Source organism: Emydura macquarii, unplaced genomic scaffold, assembly GCF_026122565.2.
Source record: "Emydura macquarii macquarii isolate MOO-44397 ecotype Brisbane River unplaced genomic scaffold, CSIRO-AGI_Emac_v2 contig_3004, whole genome shotgun sequence".
In the NCBI taxonomy this organism is placed as follows: domain Eukaryota; kingdom Metazoa; phylum Chordata; order Testudines; family Chelidae; genus Emydura; species Emydura macquarii.
This window is the reverse complement of record NW_027133141.1, coordinates 197,941-222,616: the sequence shown is the minus strand read 5'-3', so window position 1 is coordinate 222,616 and position 24,676 is coordinate 197,941. Positions and strand designations below refer to the sequence as shown.

The window sequence follows — 24,676 nt, the reverse complement described above, 5'->3', positions numbered from 1 at the left end:
ACAAGCCGGGAGCAGATTACTAGGGGCTGTGAGATGTGAGGCTCCTGGAGTCCTTTGTACAGAGAGTCACTTTCCTGCCCATCGCTAGCACTTTCCCTGAGGTATCACTCCAGCAGCGGGAGTCACCGACTCAGGAGCTCGGCAGAGGCCAGGGCTGCCCTTGGAGGCTAATTCTAGCCAGAGAGATTCCTCGCCTCGATGGGGCCCAGAGGAGGACTTAATGAACGTCTCTCCCCAGCTCAGACATTGTGGGGAAGCAGCAGCTGCTCAGCCCAGGCTACAGTGGAGGCAGCAGCGCCTTGTACGTTACTCCCACCCAGGGTGTGCGCGGCATCTAATCTCTGCCCTCCAGACCTCTGCCTCCCTCTCCCAGCACCCACCACTCCCAGCCCCTGCTAGTGTCCCTCACTACCTCCGCAGACTGCAGCACGCCCCGGGACAGGGGCTTTCTCTGCTCCGCCTGACCAGCCAGGAAAAGAGGCAGGGCTGTCAACAGTGAGATCCCAGAGGAAACACGTCCCTTCCACACAGAATCTCATGCCCTGGTGGCTGGCGGCCCCCTGACCAGTCAGCACACGCCCTGGTCTCAGATCCCCTTCCCCCCACATCCCACAACCCATCTCAGGTCCCTCCCCCCATGGGTACACATTCCCATCTCCGATTGCCTCCACCACCTTGGACACACATGCCCTGCTGCCCCGGCCTCAGCCACTGGCCCTGGTTGTCTGTACTCAGAGAAAAAGAGGATAGTGACAACAAAAAATATGATGGTAGATACCCTGGAAGGTAGGGATAGGATACAGAAGGACCTAAACAAACTGGAGGATTGGGCCAAAAGAAATCTCATGAGGTTCAACAAAGAAAAGTGCAGAGTCCTCCACTTAGGATGGAAGAATCCCATGCACAGCTATAGACTGGGGACCGACGAGCTATGCCGCAGTTCTGCAGAAAAGGACCTGAGGGTAACAGTGGATAAAAAGCTGGATATGAGTCAGCAGTGTGCCCTGGTTGTCAAGAAGGCTAATAGCATATTGGGCTGCATTAGGAGAAGCATTTGCAGCAGGTCACGGGAAGTGATTATTCCCCTCTATTCGGCATTGGTGAGGCCGCATTTGGAGTATTGTGTCCAGTTTTGGGCCCCCCACTACAAAAAGCATGTAGACAAGTTAGAGAGAGTCCAGCGGAGGGCAACAAAAATGATTAGGGGGCTGGAGCACAGGACTTATGAGGAGAGGCTAAGGAAACTGGGCTTGTTTATTCTGCAAAAGAGAAGAATGAGGGGGGGATTTGATAGCAGCCTTTAACTACCTGAAAGGGGGTTCCAGGGAGGATGGGGCTAGGCTGTTCTCGGTGGTGGCAGCTGACAGAACAAGGAGCAACGGTCTCAAGTTGCAGGGCGGGAGGTCTAGGTTGGACATTAGGAAAAAGTTTTTCAGTAGGAGGATGGTGAAGCACTGGAATGGGTTACCTAGGGAGGTGGTGGAATCTCCATCTTTAGAGGTTTTTAAGCTGAGGCTTGACAAAGCCCTGGCTGGTATGATATAGCTGAGGTTAGTCCTGCTTTGAGCAGGGGGTTGGACTAGATGACCTCCTGAGGTCCCTTCCAACTCTAATATTCTATGATTCTATGGGGCAGCTAGGTCCTGCTTCCAGCACCATGCTCCCTGCGTCACTGAATCTGATGCCCCATGTGAGCCCCGAATGGTGGACTGAGCAGTGGGGGGGCTGCAGGTCCAGGAAGTCGCTGATGTTCTCAGCCCCCTTCCTCCCCGTCATGTTATTTCTCTTCATGGGCCTTGGGCAACCTACTGCAATCAGCAAACTCAGCTCCCCGCCCCTCACAGGAACCCACACCCTCACACAGAGCGGCTAGCTGCCCTCGCCACTTGCACGTGGGGAGCAGAGGATGTGGGATGTAAGGTCCGAGGCCTTGTTTTTTTGGCTAAGCTTAGACCTTGTTCCTGGGCTAAGCAGTGGCAGCCATAGTAGGAGAGACAGCAGCCATAGACTGAGTAGCGGGCGGTCACATCTTCACATTCCTGAAATTACTTCAAAATAACATAATATCTGGCTGTTAAGAAGGTGCTACTGTCCTAATAGTACCTACTACCACCAGATAAAGGCACAGATCTTAAGATGCTTAAAGAAAACTTTACTTGATAGCATTCTGTCTGGAAAGGAATCACTGATCAGCAGTTGTGGTTGTGAAATCTACACTTCTTAATGTTTTTTCTTTATGGTACCCAATTCTCTATTGTTTCTCTGAATGATTTCTGTCTGGTTGGTTCTTGGATTGCTTCTGTCTCTTGCATACCTTAAGTGTGCACTATTTAAATCAATTAAAGTGGTGGGATATGATTGGTTAAAGGACTTTTTCGTAATGGGCTAGGATTGGGGTTTTGTAGTACTTTAGTTTAAAATGATCGGTTAAGGCCCAGCTAAGCAGGACCCAAGCTTTAACTCTATAAGCTGAGGTCCAAAAGGAAGTTCTTTCCAACCTAACTCCATGACACTGCCCTCAGAGCTGCCAGATCTCAAAACCCTACCAACCATACTGTGCAGAAGCTGGAGTCCCCGGATGCTCAAATACTGACTGGCCACCAGGAGAAGTTTGTCTGCCTTATTGGGAGTGGTGAGCATTGTATGCTTAGTGTTTGTATTCTGCTTTGGTAATTGTTAATGAATAGAGAACAAGGCTATTACTGTGTAAGGTTTTTTCACTGGTAAAAGATCCTGCAAACCCAGAGAATTACATCCAGAGCCCTATGGATTTGGAATGGGTGACCTTGAGCCCTAGAGTTTGAATTGGGTAAGGGTAGGTGCCTTTCCACCTGGAGCCCTACAGATTGGGAAAGGGTGGGGATCCCTGAACCGGGTTATGCCTTGAACCCTATAGATTGGGGTAAAGGTGGAGTGCCCTAGTGTGCGGATAACACGGGATCCCACAGCCCCACGTCTGACCTGCCCAGTATGGACCAGCTGGGAACAGGGGAATTCCAGAAAGTGGCACACAGTGCCCAAAGACTCATGGGCCTATTCAGTCTAGTGTCCTACACACTCCTTGCTGGGCTGGGTCAGACCAATCGTGTGGATTACATGCCCAGCAAGTTTGCAGGTGACACTAAGCTAGGGGCAGTGGTAGATACCCTGGAAGGTAGGGATAGGATATAGAGTGACCTAGACAAATGGGAGGATTGAGCCAAAAGAAATCTGATGAGGTTCAACAAGGAGAAGTGCAGAGTCCTGCACTTACAATGGAAGAATCCCAGGCACAGCTACAGACTGGGGACCGACAGGCTAGGAAGCAGCTCTGCAGAAAAGGACTTGGGGGTTACAATGGACAAGAAGCTGGATATGAGTCAGCAGTGTGCCCTGGTTGCCAAGAAGGCTAACAGCATATTGGGCTGCATTAGTAGGAGCATTGCCAGCAGATCAAGAAAAGTGATTATTCCCCTCCATTCAGCATTGGGGAGGCCACATTTGGAGTATTGTGTCCAGCTTTGGGCCCCACACTACAGGAAGGATGTGGACAAATTGGAGAGTCCAGTGAAAAGCAACAAAAATTATGAGGGTGCTGGAGCACAAGACTTATGAGGAGAGACTGAGGTAACTGGGCTTGTTTAGTCTGCAGAAGAGAAGAATGAGGGGGGATTTGATAGCAGCCTTCAACTACCTGAAAGGGGGTTCCAGGGAGGATGGAGCTAGGCTGTTCTCAGTGGGGGCAGATGACAGAACTAGGCGTAATGGTCTCAAGTTGCAGTGGGGTAGGTCTAGGTTGGATATTAGGAAAAACTTTTTCCTTAGGAGGGTGGTGAAGGACTGGAATGGGTCACCTAAGCAGGTGGTGAAATCTCCATCCTTCAAGGTTTTTAAGGCCTGGCTTGACAAAGCCCTGGCTGGGAGGATTTAGTTGTGGTTGGTCCTGCTTTGAGCAGGGGGTTGGACTAGATGATCACCTGAGGTCCCTTCCAACCTGAATCGTCTATGATTCTACAAATGAGCCCATCTGGCGACTATCCCTGCTCCCTGCTGCTCCAGGTCAGACCAGAGGAGGGCATAATTCCCCCATATTGCACTGAGATGCATGATCCTCGCCAGTGTGGCTGGGGAAAGATTCCTTTCTGACCCCCCGCTGGAGCCTGAGAACTGAGGTGCCTGGGACATATCAGGCTCCGGAGGTGTCCCTCTGCTGTTCTTTGCTCAGTCCTGGTTTAAGACGCCTGAGCTGGAGGGAGTGGTCAAGGCTGGATTAGTGGGAAATGCCTTCTAAATTTATTTCCTGAAAGGAGAAGAAGGGAAGTTCAGTAAAAGGAGAAGCCACCCCAGAGCCGCCCAGTGACTGGATTGAGTCCATTTCTGGTGTACCTGACGGCAAACCTTCTCCTAGCAATGGGAAAATAACTTCCTGAGGGGAGTGGGGTCTATTGGTTAGAGCCAGGGGGTGATAGAAATCAGGACTCCTGGGTTCTCTCCATTCCTTTGGGGGGCAGCAGAGTCCAGTGGTTAAAGCAGGGTGGGGATGAAGTGGGAATCAGGACTCCTGGGTTCTATCCTGCCCTGTGGGAGGAGAGTGGTATCTAGTGGTTAGAACAGCGGGGAGGGTTGGGAGCCAGAACTCCTGGGTTCTGGCTTGGCTCTGGGAATGGCATCTAAGGGCTGACCGGAGGTGGGCACTGGGAGTGCGATGGAAACCACGGTTCCCGAAGGCTCCATATCACATCCCCTGGGGAGCAGGGCTGAGGCGTTCACAGACCCTGGGTCGGAACTCACAGGGTCTGGGGGCAGAACTGAGTTCCCACCTCCTCCCTCAGGACATTGTGAAAGAGAAACAGAGGAAGGTGGGAGCTTTGCCAGGCCCCATGGTTTGGCTGGGGCGTGACAAAGACCAGCCCCCCACCCGTGCAGGAAGGCAGGGGGCTTGCACAAGGGTTTACTGAACTGAAGCAGTGGGGCTGGGAGTCAGGACTCCTGGGTTTGTCCCTGGTTGCTGGAGGGAAGTGGTGTCTAATGGTCAGAGCAGGGGGGAATGGGTGCCAAAGAGACAATATATCACTTTTCAGAGGTCATGTAGGCATAGGTTCTGCACCTTAGGGTGGCCATTCCATGTCACCCCTTTCTGTTCAAAGTTTAAGGATGTTGCACAGAGACTTGGAGAGAGACCCAAAGAGCAGAGGCTGCTGTCCTTTCATCCACCAAAACCCAGGTAAGGATTTTGATTTCTCAGACACCTCAAGCCCAACTGCCTCCTTCACTGCTGCTGCCCCATCCCAACCCCACAGGCCCCAGCAGCTGCTGCCCTTCAGCCCCAGCTGTGCAGACCATTCACTCTGCATCACCTAGATTTCTTGACTCTGAGGACCTTCCCTCTCCTCTGTCCCAAGAGACCCTCCCCACCCCACTCAGACTTGTCCATGGGCGTCTTTTCACCACGAAGGGCCATTGCAGGGATAATGGGGGTACTTTTAATGCTACGGTTTCTAAACAAATGGTGAGAGAATAGGGTTTACATGGGACAGAGAGTGAATTGAGATTGTCTCACAGGGGCGTGTGGAGTGTTGTAATCATGTTGGTCCCAGGATATTAGAGAGACAAGGTGGGTGAGATAATATCTTTTACTGGCCCAACTTCTGGTGGAAAGAGGCTTTCGAGCAGCTCTTTTCCAGGGCCATATAAGTTGATTGCCTTAATTAGAAACCGCTGCTGGAACACACCTCTCACTGTGAGCAGGATTTGAATCCGCAGAGGCAGAACCAAGTGGATTTCAAGTCCAAGTCCAAGTCCTTAACCTCTCAGCTACCATCGCTGCGAGCATGTAAAAACCCCAGAGCCAAAGACATTGGTAATGGATCACAATGCCGTGAAATTATCTGAGCTACCCAATTCAAACAGCAAACCTGGCTCCCAAACCACAGGGTGAACTTTGTTCTCTTCACCTACTCAGCTGCAGTAACCCCGAGAGAGTGCTTTTAAAAGCCTTCCCTCCAGTGGGGAAGGGGAAAGCATTCTCAGGTGGTATTTTCATTTGAACCGGGATTGTTGGTTCCTAGAACCACCCATTGCTCTTGGTGATGGAAACCTGCGCTGCCCAGAGCAGGCCAGGACAAATGTCCGCTGAAGTCAGTAATTGTCCCACTAGAGTAACAGCAGCACTGGGCAGCTGGACGGGACGCACAAGTGTGGCTGCAGGGTTGGTGGCCTCCACATGCCACTGGAAACAGGAATTCCTAGAAGAAGCAACTTTCTGCAGGGAATATGACTGCAGGGTAGGAGAGTGCTGGATGTTTCATAGATGTGACTGAGGTGTAAAGGGGGTCTCCTGCTAGCTACAGAGTGTCCAGATTGCTGTTTCTGTTAGAAATAACCAAACAGGTTGTCCCAGAGGTGGATTGGGGAGATGGAACCCTTTATTGCCTGCTCCTTCCACCTCCATGCCACGAGTGAGCAACGAGGGGGTTACTTTACAATTCTTTTCTCCATAACAGTATGTAACTGTGTACATTGCCAGCAACTCCTAATAGACCCTTATCTGGTTACATTGACACCTATAAAATGAATATTAACAACTACATAATGAATACAATTATACCCGCCCCTGTTTGTTGTTTACAGGATTACCATACAGAGGGCAGGCACAGCACCTTAAAACCTATTAATTTTACACTAACATTCTTTGAAGTAAAAGTATGCCGGGGGGAAGGAAGATAACGCTTTCTTCCCACTAAAGGCCTTGCACAGGAATGGCAATAGTGATTTTACTAGCCTCATCCCCAGCGCAGATGGCCACGAAGAGAAAAGAAGAAGAGAGATAACAGACTCTAACTAGATTTCACACCAATTAACAGAAACAAGGTTTGCCCGTGCTTGACCCTATTCCCTGTAACTTAGGCCTGACCATTTGTCCAGTTTTTAACTCTTTACTCTCCTACAGTTTCTGTTTTAGCTCCCAAGCAGCCTCCACCTACTCTCATAGATCCTTGTTACTATTTAGAGTGTGCCAGGCAGCATGAGGAGAAAATGTCCACATCTCTAATATCTCTCTTCCCTCCAGAAAACCACAAAAGCCCCTTCTTTCTCCCCAGGACACACAAAAATAAGGTGACACTCACTTATTCTGATTGATAAAGGCAGGTGTAGAGGTTATGTAATTTTGAAGAAAAAAAAAGCATCACTGATTCTTCTAACCAGCAGGATAAGGGGAAAGAAGAATGCAGACAGAGCTGGTCAGGAAAAGTCAATGTCCCAATACAAAGCTATGTAGCTGTGCGGGCCTATAATTTAAGTGTGTCGGACCCCCACGGCAGCAGATTTGGGCCTGCTGTCCCAGTCTAGGTGTGATGGAGGGGTGGCTAACAGAGCAGTGCTACTCCAAAGGGAGGTCCTTACGCAGGTCTGAATTCTGCTTATGCACATGACTTGTTTTCACCACAATTTCTGATCAGCCTAAACCAGCCACAGGGTGCACTAATTGTTAAACAAGCAGGAGATCCCTCTCCCTTTGCCGCTGTTCAGCAGAGAATTATTAGCACTGATGCACTGGGCCAGAGAGGACGGAGAGTTGAGAGATCGGGGTGGTGTGAGATGTAGGGATGCTGCCTGGGATGGCCCTAAGCTGCCAGTTCTGCTGTGCAGAGCATGAGGCAGGTGCCTGGGCCTGGAAACTAACGTGGTGCTCTGCAGGAAGATGATTCTATAGTAGAAGAAGCCATGTGATGGAAGTCATAGAACTTCCTTCTAGTTATAGGAAGGACCCTGCAGGATATTCTCTCCACTCGGAGGCACTAGGGCTTTATTTCTCCCTTTAATCATTGTGAAAGAGTTAACACCTAAGAGCACTTGTTCCTCTTTTATATGTGTAACTAATAAAGGCAGCATGGATTATTTCCAGGGCATGACAGTCTTATGACATATTCCACACAAAGTATGCCTTGTGAAGTATCATTTGAAAACTCATAAGCTACTGAATATAGTTATCCTGTTCAAATGTGTGTAACAATACTGCATGTAAAACAAGGAGGTTTTGCTACATGCTGTTACAATCCTGGGGGACATCCACAGATCGCCCTCAGAGATGGCAGGGACAGCCAACCAGATGTTCAAACCCATCACTTCTTAAGCAGCCATTTGCCAAAAAGGGAGAAGGTGTAAAAAAGTAATTGACAATTTCTCTAAGGCAGCGTTTCTCAAACTGAGGTCCCAACCCAAAAGCAGGGGTGCAAGTCTATGGTGGGGGGGCGGCTCACAGTATTGCCACCCTTACTTCTGCGCTACCTTCAGAGCTGGACGGCTGGAGAGTGGCGGCTGCTGGCCAGGCAGCCAGCTCTGAAGTCAGTGCCACTGCCAGCAGCAGCGCAGAGAGAAGGGTGCCATGTGTGTCACGTAATGGGTATGTGGCATGTAAACGGCAAATGCGTAGGTCAAAAAATTAAACTGAGGTTGGACATAAGCCAAAAGGTGGAGTGGGGGAAGAAATGCACGCGTGGAAACTGGTAAAAAACAAACATGATTAGTACAGGTACAGCGTTATTACTACAAAGGTTCTTATGAGAATCCACAGCTTCCAATGACCAAAGGGACGGGGGATCCTTACCCAGCGAAGCCACATTCTCATAGTTCTCCTGCATGACGTCTCTGTAGAGGGCTCTCTGGGCGAGGTCCAACAGAGCCCACTCTGACTTGGTGAAATTCACAGCCACCTCCTCGAAGGTCACCGGCCCCTGAAAGAGCAAGAGTCCAACACTCAGCACCTGCTGCCCCACTGACAACCCAGTATTCATGGGAGAGCAGGACCAGGAAAATGGAAGCTATGGGAGGGAAACGGTAGCACAGTCCCACCCCACTCAGAGCAGCCAGGATGCACCAAATTGAGGGGAGTAAGAAAGCCCCTCATACCCGCTAGTGGACAGAGGTCTTCACATTCATCACACACCTACTAGCCAGAGACTGATACAGGAAATTGATCCAGAAACAGCCTCCTGGTGGAAATCCCAACACCCTCCCCATAAAATAAATACATATGTAAACAAACAGCTGGAAGAAAAGGAAAGTTGATAAGAAAAAATATGGCAGAAGCTCGGAATTGTAGGAAACTGAGAAGGCAAAGCAAAGAACAAAAGGAGAAATTTCTGGCCAGCAGAATTAAGAATATTATGAAGGAGGGTTGGGGTTTTCTGTATATTTAATAAGAAAAAGACTCACAACCATGCATTGATCCATTACTGGATGATGGAAATGGCAGGATCATCAATAATAATATAGAAGTAAAAGCGTTCAATGAATAATTCTCTCCTGGATTTAGGGGAAAACAAGCAGTTGATGTAGTCATAGAATCATAGAAGATTAGAGTTGGAAGGGACCTCAGGAGGTATCTAGTCCAACCCCCTGCTCAAAGCAGGACCAACCCCAACTAAATCCTCCCAGCCAGAGCTTTGTCAAGCCAGGCCTTAAAAACCTTGGATGGAGATTTCACCACCTGCTTAGGTGACCCATTCCAGTGCTTCACCACCCTCCTAGGGAAAAAGTTTTTCCTAATATCCAACCTAGACCTTCCCCACTGCAACCTGAGACCGTTCCTCCTTGTTCTGTCATCTGCCCCCACTAAGAACAGCCTAGCTCCATCCTCCCTGGAACCCCGTTTCAGGTAGTTGAAGGCTGCTATCAAATCCCCTTCATTCTTCTCTTCTGCAGACTAAACAAGCCCAGTTCCTTCAGCCTCTCCTCATAGTCATCTGTTAATGATGATAACAATTACACTCTTTTCATTACAATAACAACCCATGAGGATGTTAATCAGCAGCTACTAAAGCCAGACATTTTTTAAACCAGCAGTTCCAGATAACTTCCATAAAATTATTTTAAAAAAGCAGGCTGAGGAGCATTCGGAATCATTAATGTTGATTTTCAATAGGTCTGGGATCACTGAAACTCCAGAAGACTGGAAAAAAGCTAATGTTGTCCTAATATTTAAAGTGTAGAAGGGACAACCAAGATAATTATAGGCCTATCTGACATCGATCCTGGACACGCTAATGGAGGTGCTGATACTGATTTGATTAATAAAGAATTAAAAGAGGGTAACATAATTCATACCAATCAACATAAGCTTAGGGAAAATACATCATATCAGACTCACTGGGTTTCTTTCTTTGTATGAGATCAGAAGTTTGGCTGATAAAAAAATAGCATTGCTATAATATACTTAGATTTCTGTAAGGTATTTGACTTGGTACAGCACAATATTTAGGTTAAACTAGAACAGAAAATTAACATGACATACATTAAGTAGATTCAAAACTGTCTGATAGATCTCAAAATGTAATTGTAAATGGGGAACCATGGTCAAATGGGTGTGTTTGTAGTGGGATCCCACAGGGATCAGTTATTGACCCAATGCTATTTAGCTCGCTTGTCAATGACTTGAAAGAGAACATAATATCACTGATGAACTTTGCAGATGACACAAAGTCTGGGAGAGTGGAAAATAATGAATTGGTTCAGTTGACTCAGGCTGCAGCACCGGGAGTCTGGGAAGTTTTTGCAGCCCTGGCCAAGAAGTTATTTCCTGTTCCACAAATACAGTAAGTTACACTCCCAAACCCCATGAATCTGTTCCTTGAAGCTAGTCTCTACACTGGGTATTTCCCGCCCTGTCCCACCTTCAGCAGATCCCACTATGCATTTACTGCTCACCCCCCTGCAACCAGACCCCGCCACCAGCGCCATGATAATCCCTTACCTCAGCTGACTCTGCTGTAGCCATTTCCTTTTCCCTGGAAGGATGGGACGTCCCGGAGCAAAACATGGATGTTATTTGGTAGCCTGTAAGGGCGAAAAGGGCAATTGGAGAGATTTCAGAACAGGATTTTGTCCATTTCACAGAGTGCCCTCCTCCCCCCACCCACACACACATAGTTTTTTCCTGGAAACTGACATTCTAGGTTCTGCTACATTGGGAAATATTTAATGACTTTACTAGAGGTAGGACTTCCCATCAGGATTAAACCTTCCAAAACATGATTCAACCCTCCTTGGCCTGGTCTACACTACAAAGGCCTAGTCTACACAAGTAATGTAAGCTGCGTTGTGCTGACTGAGTTGTGTGTGTCTCCGCACTTAAATTGGTCTCCCACCAAGGAAAGCTGTCCATTAGGGCAACATGGTAACCTGACCTCCCTGAGCAATGTTGAACCATGGTTGAGGCAATTAAACAGTTCTGTCCCACAATGTCCAACACTGACCACTCTGGTCACAGTTATGAACTCCAACACCCAGACGTCATGGAGACCAAAGGACCCTCCTCCCACTTAAAACCCTGCAAAGTTTTGAAATGCATTTTCCTACCACATGTCCAGCAGCTCTTCCTTGTCAGATGAGCAATCTGACCATGCCAGCTACACACTCCAGATCAGCTCCAGCAGCAGACAGGAGCTAGCTGCCTTCAAAACTGAGCTTGATAAGTTTATGGAGGGGATGGTAGGATGGGACAGCCTAATTTGGCAATTAACTGATCTTTGATTACTAGCGGTAAATATGCCCAATGGCTTGTGATGAGATGTTAGATGAGGTGGGTTCTGAGTTACTACAGAGAATTCTTTATGGGTGTCCGGCCAGGGTCCAAGCATAATTTTTTCAGGCCCACTACAGACTTGTAACACGGGTCCACTCCCACACACATACCACAATCCCTCATCCCATCCATACAATTTCATGAGCCATGAAAAATGTTTTCCTCATGGTAATGAGGGTTGCAGCATGGGCTGGGCCTCCCAGGGCCTCCAGGTCCCTGTAAAGTGTACCCTTCCTCCACCCCATGTGCGGGCCCTGTGCCTGGCTAGTGAGTCTTTCCCACATGCTCAGGGCTTAGCTGATCACCATATTTGAGGTCAGGAAGGAATTTTCTCCCAGGACAGATCGGCAGAGACATTGGGGTTTTTTTGCCTCCCTCTGCAGCATGGGGTATGGGTCACTTGTTAGTGAATTCTCTGTACCTTGAAGGCTTTAAGGCATAATTTGAGGACTTCAATAACTCAGCCATAGGTTAGGGGTCTGTTATAGGAGGGGGTGAGGGTCTGTGGCTTGCGTTGTGCAGGAGGTCAGACTAGTTGATCATAATGGACCCTTCTGACCTTAAAGTCTATGAGATATTGGATCTCCTGGGTCAGTGAGAAGAGGCTGTGTAGGCACAGCTAAGGATCAGCTATAGAAACATTGACATCTATGAGCAGATTGCAAGGGGAATGCAAGAGAAGGGGTAAAACAGGGATTATCAGCAGAACCACGTGAAAGTAAAAGAACTGCAGCAGATACATCAACAGACCAGAGAGGCCAACAGTCAATCTGGTAATGAGCTGCAGACCTGGTGATTTTACAAAGAGCAGCATGCCATACTTGGCGGAGACCCTGCCACCATCCCACAAACCACCTGGGATAGCTCCTAGAAGCCCAAGTCACAGGCCCTAACAGTGAACAGCGAAGATGATGAGGATGGGGGATATGCAATTGAAGGATCGAACTATACCGTAAGCCAGGGCCTGTTTAAGATGTCATTGCAGTCCAGTCAGTCCCGGCAGTCGGGAACGGGGAAGCCCGATACAGGGGAAAGAACCTCGGATAAGTAGGTAAATGCATTTCCCATTACAGTCGAGTCTTGTTTGTGACGACACCTTGGAAGAGCAGCCACCGCTTATGAACATTTCCCCTGGGAACACTTTCCCTCCTGTTAATTGTTGCCACTCCCCAAACAGCAACAGCCACATAAGGAGCAAGGTAGCAAGGGGGCACCAAGATGCTACTACTAACGAGCATCTGCTGCACAATGATGTGCTGATGGCACCCCCAACTTCGAGGGACATAGCTCTCGTCTTCTCACTAATCTACTTGTACTAGAAGAAGCAGCGATAGGCAAAAAGAGAAGCCATGCTATTTGCTTGTTGCTCCCCTGTAGAATTAGGTATGTGTGTGGGAGGGGGAGAGAAGGCTTCTGCCGATGAAATTTTCATGGCGGTACTCTGCAATCCTCTCCCAAGGCTGCTGCTGTGAGAATCAGTAAGCGTGTCTTGTTTAAACCTCAGGCAAGCATGGGAAGGGATTTTGGAATCTGAGCTTTTCTTTGTGCTGTGACTATAACAACAAAAACACTTCTCACTGGGTGTTTTATCTGTAGCTGCTGCCCTTGTGGCTTTGAGGGGTTCCCCTTTTATCCCCGCAGAATGCCTGAGCCAGGTAAGGAGAAGAAAGAGGAAGATTTGGAGGAAGAGGAGATACGTTCAGTGAGATTGTGCAAGCCTTTGCTGCATCAGACTATGAAGAGAGGGTTTGGAGGATGAACATTGCAGAATGTATGAAGAAGGAAAGTGCAGACAGGAAAAGGAGAGAAATAGGGCTTCTCTGGCAGCAAACACAGGTGCAACAGACTCTTGTGGACCTACAGGTTCAACAGTCACGGGCTCATGTTCCATTCCAGTCTATGGACAACTTTATTAGGGCTGCATCCGTATCCCTACCACCCCACACCAGGGGACTTTAAGGATAGCCACAGCTTCACATACACTAACCTGGGAGAGCCACAGCTGATGTCTGGGTAGCTAAAGTGGACATGAATGTTCCATCCCCTTCTTTAATCTCTGTTCCATAAGTTTATTTAGATTCTAACGCATTTGCTTTTAACTTTCACAGAATTTTTTTAAAGGGTTTTCACTACTCAGTAACACTACAGTTTGGAAAATAATTCTTTTTTATTTCCCAACATATGTTGTACCATGTGCAGCAGGAGTAAAAGCTCCCACTTCATTATCGTGCACTGGGAGAACTCGTAGGATCAGTGGCGGCGTAATCATCATAAATACACAGCAAAAAGCACAAATGAATATTGTCCATTATATTGATCGATGTAAAGCAAGCGTTGTGCCATTCCTAAGAGGCCCCAAAATTGCAGGGCCAGGGAGAGGACAGTACACCACAACGCATTACTGTGGTTCACTATTAAAGTGCTCTTCCAAACCTCCCTGACCCATACAGCACCACGATGAACTCTTCTGACAGCCCTTGTGTCTGGCTGCTCCCATTCAGCAGACAGCCACACCACCTCCACCCCTGTGGCTACTTTATCCCCTTTGCTTCACACGTATTCTAGAAGACGCAGCAGGAAATGGTAACCACTGGGATATTTTTCCCGAGATTTAATCTGGTGAGTAAACAATGCCAGCGCCCTGTCAATCTACCAAAAGCACATTCAATCGTCATTCTGCAACTGCTGAGCCGGTAGCTGAATCTTTCCTTGGGGCCGTGCAAGTCGCCGGTGTATAGATTCATGACGTAGGGGAGTCAGAGGCAGGCTAGCTCCTTCAGTATCACTATTGGCATTTCAACATCGCCAGTGGTAATCTGCCAGTTGAGAAACTTTTTGAACTTTCATAGCTTTCTGAACAGTCCTGGGTCCTTACAGATGCCAGTGTCATGCATCTTCCCTGCCCAGCCAACACTGGTGTCAGTAAAGCGTCCCCACTGATCCACCAATGCTTCCACAGCCACAGAAAAATAGCCCTTTCTGTTGACGTACTCCGTGGCAAGGTGGTCTGGTACCACAATAGGGATGGGCATGCGCTGTCTGTCACTCCACCTCAGTTCAGGGACCTCATTGCCGCAAATCCATCCAAGAGACACGGTCCTGCACAGTGGGAGTTGATTAATGGCCCTGTATGGTTGCATGACAACAGTCCCCTCTGTGGATTTTCAAACTCCAAAATGATTTTCCACTGACCGATAGCAATCCGGCATTGCAAGTTTCCACTGTGAGCTCCCCACTCGCTTCTCCACTGCGAGTGCAGCTCTCATTTTGGTGTCCCTGAGCTGGAAGATGAGGCGAGCTCGGCACACAGATCCAGGGGACATGGCCTTGTGCATCCAAAAGTTCTGCAGCCATTGCTCATCCACCCAAACCCACAACGAGGATGCAATCCCACCAGTCGGCGCTTGTTTCTCGGGCCCAGAAGCAGCACTCCACCTTTTGCAGCTGCTCTGTGAATGACACCAACCACCTTGAATTGGTTCCCGGTATGTCCCACAGCAACCTGACCTCCAGGAAACAGTCATGTTCCCCATAGCTCTTCCTGCAGCTCTGCAAATACTGGAGGAATTATGCTTCCTGTGCTCAATGCTCTTGACGATACTGCAGAGCCGTGGAGGCACCATGCTTCTGTCAGACATGGTGTACAGCAACAAGTCCCGAGCACATTCCTGGGATTTTCAAAACAAGTGTGAAAATCATGGGTTCCAGATGGTATTATGGTATGAGGTTGAGAATGTTGCCTGATGGGAACTTGATCCCGCAGACCCAGTCACCCCTGCCTAACTCATTCCTGCCCCCTGTGCATCACCAAACTTCCCAGAAGAGTGAAGTAGACAGTCTTGGGTTGCCCACTGGGGTATCTGCCTGTGGTGCTCCGCACTGTGCATCAATACAAGTGCTCCTGGTGTGCATGCTCAGCTCTGACGCAAGCACACACGTGCACAAATGATATACTGACGGTGGCGGCTCTGTGCTGAGGTAACTTGCATCAGCAAAAATATGTAGCACAGACGTGCCCCTGGACCCTGAGTCTCTGAACCAAGCACCTCAGGAGAGCAGAGTCAAAGGAGCCACTTTCGGGAATTCCCACTCTCATTGTCCCCAAGGGCAGCTGTCATGGATTTACAAGGTTGTTTGATGTCCCAGCCTTTGTGCAGTCTCCCTTGGGGGTGCTCCCTTTAATGTGCCAGGCCTAGGCTTGGCTTTTTGGAAGGGTGAGCCCCATAGCTTTGACACTGGCCCTTCTGCCTCTGCTCACCCTGTTTTCCTCTGTGGCTTCCCAGTGAGTCCAAATGAATCTGGACTCCTGGTAGAGACTTGACCCCTTATGGCGGCAACAGAAGCAGTAATTTCCAGCAGGGCAGGGCAGCCTTTTCCAGTGGCACGAGGAGGGCTAGGGAGGGCTGTGGACTCAGCCAAGCCCTGTCTGTGGGCTGCAGTCCCCAGGAGCATCCAAGCAGACTTTGAAGAGGGTCAAGGCTGCCGCTCCTTTAGTGGCGATGGATCTCTGGAACAGCACCCCCTGCATCCCACGGCCCACCCTGTCCCCTGACAGAGGGAGCACAGCAGACTTCAGGGTGCGGGGAGAGGGAAAACAGAACACCTCCTGGGGTCACTCCCCCACCCAGGAAGAGAGGGTGGCAGTAAAGGGGATCAGGGCCTTCAAAGGCAATGCTGCCAGGGGTAGCACTGCCACACAGGCATGGGGTTGAAAGGAGCAACTCCGACAACCAACACAACTCAGTGCGGAAATGATTCAGACAGGAACCTCACGGTGCACACTGTGATTAAAAGCGCCCCGTATTCACACCCTACACACTACTGTAATACTTTCTGTGCAAAATATGCCTTGTGAGGTATCATCTAAAAACTAACAACACCTCGATCATCAACACCCTTGTGTAATGTATGGGCAAAGTGTCTATTCAGAGTTATAAACAAACTGAAAATACCACAGCGTGTTTCCCAGACAACTTGGGGGAAGGGGTAAACTGGTTTCTCAAAGACTCGGGACAAGCTGTTGCCCCTAGCCAGGTGTCACTGAAATCAATCGACTATAGATCGATCTGCATTTTGGCAAACAACAACATAGAATATCTGACCACGAGACTCCATTTCCCTGTCCTGATAGCTTGGGAGAAATGTATCTAGTGGTAACCCTCAGGAAAATGCAATTCAAAAGGTAACTGCACTATAAAAATGAGAGGCAAACACACCCCAAGCTATCTGTCTCTCCTACCTAAAATGACAAAGGAACCAGCCCTTTGACTTTGGGGGGCAAATCCTGACCTGAGAATTTGCTCAGCCATGTCACTAGGAACATGCTGTAAGGATTTTACCTTGAACCAAGTTGAGTTTGTTAAATTGACAAAGTCCTGGATGGGATGATTTAATTGGGGTTGGTCCTGCTTTGAGCAGGGGGTTGGACTAGATGACCTCCTGAGGTCTCTTCCAACCCTCATCTTCTATGAGTCGATGAAATTTTACCTACTAGAAAGCATTTTATCTTTTTTTCTCTTGTAACCATTTCTGACTTTAATCCCAGATACTTGGATTTGCTTAAAATCCCATCCCCTACTGTTAATAAAAAACTATTTGTTTTTTAAAAACTAAACCAAACTGGTGCTGTGTACCCCAGTTAAAGGTGCACAATTTTGAACATCACCCCTTTGCAGGACCAACAGACCTCTAATAAACTGAACAGGCCAGGAAAGGGCTGGCCAAGGGCTGAGCACGCCTTTTGTCGACAATTTGGGACAGGGAGGGCGTGCGCCGGGACCACCCTGCATGGAGGAAGGGCTAGTCGGCCCCTAAAACCTGCAGCCGCACAGCTGCGTCTTCAGATCTCTTGGGCAGCCGTAGCGACGCCCAGGGTGCAGGCCAGCTGCCGGTGGGGGATTCTGGGGGCGGACGGGGCAGGGGATGGCCACTCGCCTCTTCCCCGGCTGGGAGACGTGGGGCGGGAGGGGGGCGGTTGGTGACGTCTCCGGGGGGGCTCTGGTTTCGTTTGGGGGGGTCCCCAGATCCCTGAACGACAAAAGCTGGGCCGGCTCATGGGCTAGTGTAGACGGGACCTGGCCTCGAGCTGGGGGCGCAAACCAGGGAGATGACAGGAGGACGTTGGGGGGGGGGTGAGACAGGGCAGGTGCCTGGCAGGGGAGGGGAGAGGCCCAGCTGGGATGGGGGAGGGGCGGCTCCCCGCCCCCACCCTCATGGCCACAGCCCGCAGTGCCTGGGCAGAGGCCACGTGACCTGACCCCTGATTCCCCCTCCCCGCCCCTCACTCAGCCGCCGCCAGCCCGAGCCGGGCTGCGGCCGCGCACACGCGCGCGCAGGACTAAGGGGGGAAGCGCCCTCCCGGCTGCCGGATGCGCATGCCTGGGAACGGCCGCGCGCAGAGTGTGCTGGGAAAGGTAGTCTCCTCTTCACTCCCAGACCCCCCCTGTGCGTGCATGCGCCGCCCCCAGCGACTCTGACTGACATACCCGCGCAAGCGCGCTGGGCAGGGCTTCTTTTCAGCCCCCCCTTGTGCGGCGGGGCAGGACGGGGGTGATGCAGGCTGTCGCCCTTGTCCCCCCTGTGGGCACGTGCGGGCGGGGTGACTGGGGGGGTTCCCCGACCTCTGTGTCGCAGTGGGGGGGGAGGGGCCGGTTTGTGGGATCCCATGGCCTGGGTGGGGGCGGGGGTGCAGGGTGGGGTGACAGGAGACTCATGGCCTGGGGTTCAGAGTGGGGGGTGGGGTGACAGGAGACTCATGGCCTGGGGTGCAGGGTGGGGTCAGGGGTGACTGGAGACCCATGTCCTGGGGGTGCAGGGTGGGGATGGGGTGACTGCCGACCCCCATCCTGCAGGTGTATCCTGGGGGACTTGGGGCTGGGAATCCATCCCGCAGGGCTGGGTTATAGGAGACCCGCGTCCCTTGTGGTGCTGGCCCTCCTCAGCCAATGCACCCCAGGATGACATCACATTTCCCAACTCCGCTTCACTCCAGCCTGGGAGGTGCTTGGATCTACCGACAAAATGTACGTCAACCCGTACTGCTGTGGTGTTTCAGTGAAGACTCCACTTACGCCGGCAGCTGGGGTTCTCCCATCAGCACAGGTAATCAATTCACCCCCGGCACTGGGAGGTTATGTCCGTTTAACTGCACCACTTGGGGATGTGAATTTTCACACGATGTAGTAATAACCATCTAATTTCCTAGTGTAAACCCGGCCTAAGTGAGCTGAGGGGAGCGTCTCTCCTGTCCTGGGCACTGCGGGTGCCAGCTCCAGCCAACGCAGTTAGTGGCTGTGTTTTTTCCTTCCACGCCCCACTGCCCCAGGGCACGGATGCACCGTGTTCCATCAGTGGTTACTCAGCCTGGAGCTGAATACAGGGATCCTCATATAATCAGCATGCAGGGATCCTCCTTTAACCACAGCCTCAAAAAGCACAGGATCCTTTCCAGTACAGGACCCACAATGTGGAGTGTGAAATGGATTTCACACTGATCCACGCTAAGGTTAATGTAGGACAAAAAGAGAGAATGGCCACTATGATTAAGGCACTCAGTCACCAGGCTTTGTCTTCCACTCTAGTTTTGCCAGCACTCATGATTTGATTGCATGCCTTCAGATTTTCAGGATTTATCTTAAAGGCCCAGTTGCCAGCATCATATTAAAGGAGAATCTTAGCTAGTCCTCATGGTATCAGAGAAAGGCTTGGGGATGTGAAGAAGTACACCCTGAAGCCTCAAAAACTGGAAGGCAAATTAAAAGAATGCAGCATTTATTTTGAAAGAAAAAAACCAACAAAACTCATGGATTTTAAGATTTGGATGGGATGACGTCTATCCAGAATGTTTGTGATTTTGAATACTGGTCTCTAAACTCCAACATATAAGGAGAAAACGCTACACTTTGACTTTCATGGGCTGTGTGAACCAAGCGGACTCTCTAACCATTGGGCAAGGCTGTATACATTTTGCACGTGTGACTCAAAACTTCTCCCATTCAGTGACTAGAAATTAGTCCATGAGGTTCTCTAGTGCCTGGTTGAGAAGGGATTGGTTTCTGGGATCCCTTGAAGTGGCTTCGAAGTCTAGAGTTTCTCCCTAGTTCACCCATTTGGATTTACGGGAAAGAGGCTGGTACATAAAATAATTCTGAATAAACCCCCAAATTCTGGTTCTTTTGGATCTTATGGGATTTAGGTAGTGAAGATGCAACAAAAAAGGTCATTTTAAGGCTATCATGACAAGCCAGCAGCAGCGCTCTCTCCCGTCAACTTCATTAATCCACACCCAATGAGTGGTGGCAGCTATGTTGGTAAGAGAAGCTCTTTGGTTGACATAGTGCTGTGCACACCGGCGCTTAGCTGGGTGTAAGTTGTGTCACTCTGGCGATGGCTTATTCACACCCTGGAGCAATATAAGTTATACCGACATAAGTGATAGTGGACACATAGCCTCTAGTACACTAATAGAACCAAAGAGAAGCAATCTTGAAGTGAACTCCCCAACTTTGTCCTGTTTTCTTGGTAACCGTCAGAGGAAGAGGGAATACAGCCCTGTGTCTAACCAGCAAGCACAGTTAAGCTACAGAGAAGTTAGACATTTTTAAATTGGCAGGATGCTTCACACACAGGTGTCCTAAAATAATTGGCCAATGAACTCGCTGACACATTGGTGTTGATATTGATTAAATCTTGGAATACTGGAAGTTCCAGGGGAATGAAAAACAAATGACACTAAATAAACTCAATCTACTTCATTTAACAAAGACAAGGTTAAGAGGTGACTTGACCATGGTCTTTAAATACTTAGAAGATTTCTGATAGAAGAGGATTTCTTAATTCAGCAGAATGTCACATCATGAAATCCAATGGCTAATAACTGAATCTGTAAATTCAGATTAGAAGTAAGATGCATTTTCGAAAGTGTGGTTAATTAACCATTGAAACTATTTAACTAAGGATGTGGTGGATTCTCCATCATTGGAAATCTCAGAACGGAGAGGATGTCCAGGATGTCAGGGTTTGATGCAGGAATTACTGGATGAAACTTCCATCATGCAGGGCAGACCAGGGTGAAATTTACACCGGGCAGGTGTCTGTCCTGGACTTAAAATCAATGAATTTTCCTAATTTCAGTTTCCTATCAGAGGTATTGCTTTGTATTTTAGGGGCGTGCCTTTCATTAGCCCACATTTGTTTAACAAGAATCCCTTTTTAAGCAATTTATTTGATTGTTCCAAAGCTCTGTGTGTGCTGGGTGTTTTTAACCTTTACAGTATTTCCTACCTCCTTAACTGAGTTCACATCCCCAGGAGACTAATATTTCTAAAGTGCAAAAAACTTTCAAAATTATTTTTATTTCCCTTAAGCTTGGACGGGAGTCTCTAGAATCTCTTAATTTCCATGACATTTTACCATTGGTTCCACAGCTTGGGAGGTTTGAACCGGAATGAAATAGATTAAATTACCGAAACCTCCCCAGTTTATCTGTATGTCTAGGTAGCTGATAGACAGAGAGATCCTATTGATGGGGGGCTCTCTATGTTGGGAATCAGTTACTGTGAAAAAGATTTGGGGTGTTGGTGGATAATCAGCTAAATATGAGCTCCCAGTGTGATGCTGTGCCCAAAACAGCTAATGTGATCCTTGCATGCATAAACAGGAATCTCGAGTACTAGTAGAGAGGTTATTTTACTTCTATATTTGGCACCGGTGCAACTGCTGCTGGAATATTATGCCCAGTTCTGGGGAACATTTCAAATAAATTTGATAAATTTGAGAAGGTTCAGAGAAGAGAAACTAGATTAATTAATGGGTTAGAAAACATGCCTTATAGTGATAAATTCAAATGCTCAATCTATTAAAATTAAAGAGAAGATTAAGGGGTCACTTGATTGCAGTATATATGTACCCACCTGGGGAACAAATATTTAATAATGGGCTCTTCAGTCTAGCAGGGAAAGAGCTAACATTATTCAGTGACTGGAAATTGAAACTAGACAATCAAGACTGGAAAGAAGATGTAAACTTTTAACAATGAGGGCAATTAAAAAGTGAAAGTGTGAGTCAAACCAGGAGTATTCATGAAACACCATCCGTGAGGTTTTATTATGTCTTTAATATAAGAATAGGCTGTATTTCTGTTTGTATTTAGCCTAAACATATATTTTATTTACTTTTGCTATATTCTGTGCATTATTTTTATTAAGTACTTTTGCTGTATTCTGTTACTATACATTGCTTGACATAACTGGACTCCATTTTACTGTGAGCTCCATTTTGTTGTTTTTCTTTGAAGCTTGTACTATTGACGTTAGGAATATCTTGATTAATTGTTTCTTGGGTGTGAGTGAGATATATGTGTGATAAGAAAGGAGACGCTAGCTGCAACTATCATCCTGATGATCCTGACCGGCCAAAGAATGCAGATAAACGACCCTAAAGAACAGCAGAGTCCACTCTGAACAAAGTGTAAAATGAGGACATGAGTAGTCATGCTTGCAATGAGCAATCACGTAGAATCTGAAGGTAGCATGACACAGCAAGACCCATAGGCATACATGAGATCCAGTTGCTATAAAAGATGGAGTGAGAATATGGAGACTTTTGGGTTTCATTCTCCAATCGTCACCTTGCAGCATCGGATTTGCAACTGACAGAGCCCAGCTCCCTCCTCGTGCCCAGCCTAGTTGGCTGCGAGGCTGGCTCGAGCAACACGCAAAGGACTGGTAATTATATTTTCTTCCAGCTTGCTGGAAAGATTTTTGCTGTGATGTGGGGATCAGGCAGTACCTACTAGTCAAGCAGTCTCCATTGCACATGTGCTCTTTCTGAGATATCTCAGGCATAGTGGAGTCTTTCCCTGGTGGGTGCTGATGAGCCATTAACGCTCTCTGGCTATCGATGGCTACTCCACTGTTGTATCTGTGTTCCCAACCTCACACTATATTTCAGTAATACACAAAGCAATACTTCATAACTTCACACACAATGATAGCACATACACTCCAACAGGATATTCATGTTCAACAGATTAAAACTTTTACAAATGATACCTCACAGGGCATGCTTTGTACAAAACATATAATTATATGACATTGGTGAATATAGGGGTTCCAGGGTGCTCTGGAATCACTTGGGGTGAAGCCAGCCAGGACTCTAGTGGATGGAATCCACCCTCTGGTCCCCTTCACACCAGCGCAGCCACCTCCTGAATCTGGCCTCAGCGCATTCTCTCCACCTGAGCTCCCCACAGTGATTCTCCCTGGATGGGACCCTTTGAGCTCTTACATGTCCCCAAAGGGGCCAGGCCCCCCACTTTGCAGTCAGAAGCGATTCACAGCCAGTGTGGAAGTCAGGAGGGTTTATTAGTTCTCAGGATGGCAGTGTAGAAATATTTTTGTTAGCAGATGAATCAAAAGTTACAGCAGCGACCACCTGGGGCGCTCCAGAGCCCCATTCTTGAGCTTTGCCCTGTGTGATCCCCCACAAGGGACTGGCCCTTCCAGCCAGCCATTCCCAGACACAACCCCTTGCCCATCAGCAGTCCTTTGTCTTTTTCCCAGGCAGGGTGACCACCTCTCCTTATTTCCACCTGCCACAACCTGTCTCAGTTGGGTTGACCCAGGGCAGAAGGGTCCTGGCCATTGTCTGTGTAAGTGTGGCCAGAGGAAGGCCCATCTCTGCAATGATCACACACCCAGTCTCATCCCTGCAATACATGAGTAACACATAAGGGAAACTGAGGCATGCACACAGCACTCAAGAGAAAAACCCAAGAATATCTCCACTTCATCACAAAAGCCTATCCTAATTATATGACAGTCCTGAATATGGGGATTCCAGGGTGCTACTTTGAGGTAGAGTGTCACACTGCCATCTCATCCTCTCTACTCTCGCTCCCTTTAGAGTGTCTCATGATCTCTGCCCACAGGACTTTGAAATAGCCAGATAGTCCATTTTCTCTCCATACTCCTAGGGAAGAGGAGATGTAAGGCACTTCAGTGGTTGGTCACAAGGGGAAAACGGCCCTCCCTAGGAATCACCAAGGGATTAAGAGAAACCTAAAGTCAGTGAGGTTTCTAGAGATGCATTTGGCCCCTCATGTACAAAGCAGGTTAAAAACCCTACTCTCTGAACAGGGAATTGAACCTTGGACCCCAGATTAAAAGTCTGATGCTCCAAATTAAAAGTCTGATGTATTTCTGTCATGAATACACTGACAATGATGCCTCTGTGTGTTGTACCTGCAGCTGCTGCTATGGCCTTGAGAATCTCCCCCTCCACACTTGCAGAACAGCTGAGCCACATAAGGTGGAGAAAGAAGAGGATACAGAATGGCATGTTCCAGGAGATCCTGCAAGGCTGTGCTGCATCAGAGGACAAGACCAAAGGCTTGGAAGATGACCCTTGCAGAAAGCATAGAGAAGGAAAGAGTGGAGAGGAGAAAGGCCCGGGAGTCCCAGCAGGAAAAGGAGGGGGAGCCGCATCTGGACATAAAGAGATTTTTCAGGCAGCAAACAGAGATGCTGCACACTCTGGTAGATCTGTAGGTCCAAGACTCCCGTGCTCGTCTCCCTATGGAGCCCATAAACAACTCAATGTTGGGACCTCCCTACACCTCTCTCAACATTCCATGCAGCATCAGGGCATCACTGCACTGCCCTCACCACTCCATCCCAGGGGACATGAAAGGGAATCACAGCTGCACATACCTGTGAAAGACACGGCTGGTTTGTGTGTGTGTGTACCGGAAATGGAAATGACTGTTCTTTCCCCTTCATAAATTGTGTTCCCTTAATTTATTAAGTTTTATAAAGATCTAAAAGTGTTGCCTGGGTCATATTCTAGAATACAATTCTATTTTTTTGGAACATAATTCATCTGTATTAGTTCACGATACGTGCTGGTTGGTGCTGAGCAGGCCTGAGAGCCACAAATTTCCTGATACTTCACTTTGTCACAGAACCTATAACATCATTCTCAGACAGTATTAATGGGGCATTGGCAATGTGATATTCCTACACACACAGCACTCACAGCACAATTCATACCAGGCTGCAAAAGAGCAAGGCCAGGTAGAACACACTACAACAATGCATACTGCTCTGCCTCACT

The 24,676-nt window shown here is 48.4% G+C and overlaps 1 protein-coding gene and 1 long non-coding RNA gene across 2 annotated transcripts in view; one reads left to right on the top strand and one right to left on the bottom strand.

The window, feature by feature from the left end:
- Window positions 1–24,676, bottom strand: part of LOC137141125 (zinc finger protein 585A-like) — a 171,400-nt gene that overhangs the window by 100,916 nt on the left and 45,808 nt on the right. The window lies entirely within an intron of this gene.
- LOC137141145 (uncharacterized) lies at window positions 18,576–24,399 on the top strand. Its single transcript, XR_010916554.1, has 2 exons — window positions 18,576–18,664; window positions 23,812–24,399. It is a non-coding gene; the product is annotated as an uncharacterized lncRNA (long non-coding RNA).